This window comes from Schistocerca serialis, unplaced genomic scaffold, assembly GCF_023864345.2.
Source record: "Schistocerca serialis cubense isolate TAMUIC-IGC-003099 unplaced genomic scaffold, iqSchSeri2.2 HiC_scaffold_257, whole genome shotgun sequence".
NCBI lineage: Eukaryota > Metazoa > Arthropoda > Insecta > Orthoptera > Acrididae > Schistocerca > Schistocerca serialis.
Window position 1 is genome coordinate 20,001 of NW_026047824.1, and position 1,289 is coordinate 21,289.

A 1,289-nucleotide genomic window follows, 5' to 3' on the forward strand; every position below is an offset into this window, starting at 1 on the left:
TGCCGGCGGGAGACAACACGCGCCACCTACGGTGACCGGCAGCTCCAACGCCAGCGCCACAGAAGGACAAAAGCCCCACTTGGGTGCCGAAGCGAACTCTCCCAGCACAGCGCACGCGCCAACACGTCCGCACAGCTGCGATACAAACCACCTGCGAGAACCGCTGGGGCGACCGAGCAGCAGACGGCGTCGCGGCGCCGAGCGCCGGGCGGCGGCGCATCCTCAGCGCACACAGTCCTCAATCGGACCAGCACACTGCAGATGGCCACCGCGCTTCGCACCGGGCCCGCGAGGACCTACTTTGGCCGCAAGGCGCCGCGAGCAGGGGGCGCCGGCGCGCAGCTGCGCCGCCTGCCGCGTCCGTCGGCCGGCGCGCCTGCCACTGGCCGCCCCCACCAGCCGGCTGTAGCGCGTGCGCCCACGCACCGCGCTGCCAGCACGCCGGGCGGCCCCCCCTCACCGGCCGGGGACGGTCCCACCCAGCCACCGCCGCGTATCGCCTCACACCCAGATCCCCTTTCGCGTTCGTGGGCATGGTGGGTCCCCTTTCACGTTCGTGGGCATGGTGGGTATCCCTGAAACAACCGGTTAATAGCTCGACCGATCGTCGCCAACACTGATTCACCTCTAGCGAGAACAACCGCACCACAACGGGTTACCTGTTGTTCATTTGCGTAACGTCACCAGCAAACGTAGACGTCCATCGCCATTTGCAACGAGTATTGCATGCCTGTGTCAGGTGTCACAACACACTACGTCTGCCCACATAGACGCAACAACATGTGCACGCCTCGAGAACACGTGGAAGGTAGCCCCCGTACGTATGCGGTGTCCATTGCGCGAACGACTGTCAGCCGGCCTCTGCAGGATGTCGCAGATGTGGAACGCGGTGCAACATGCTATCACGGTGTGTGAGAAGAGACGACTACGTCCGAATACACGCTCCACTACATCAACAGACTGCTCATGCTGATCGCCATCCAGGGCGTCCGTTCCTCCCACACGTCTGAATGGCGTACCACACTGCAATCCAGCTCTTATAGGGAGACGACACGTAGCTGCGTGCACAATATTTGGACTGTATGGTCTGCCGTTGCTAGGCGCAGTCGTCGTACGGTCACACATGTGCCACGATGTATCATTCAGTACATACGGACCAATGTGCAGTACAGTTTGTGGGTTTTGCGTACATCGGCGGACAGGTGACAGGCCGTACCACAACGTAGGCTGAGTACGTCGGCATGCGAAGGGCATTGAACATGCAAACTTCTCAACGACCAGCTTGCGAA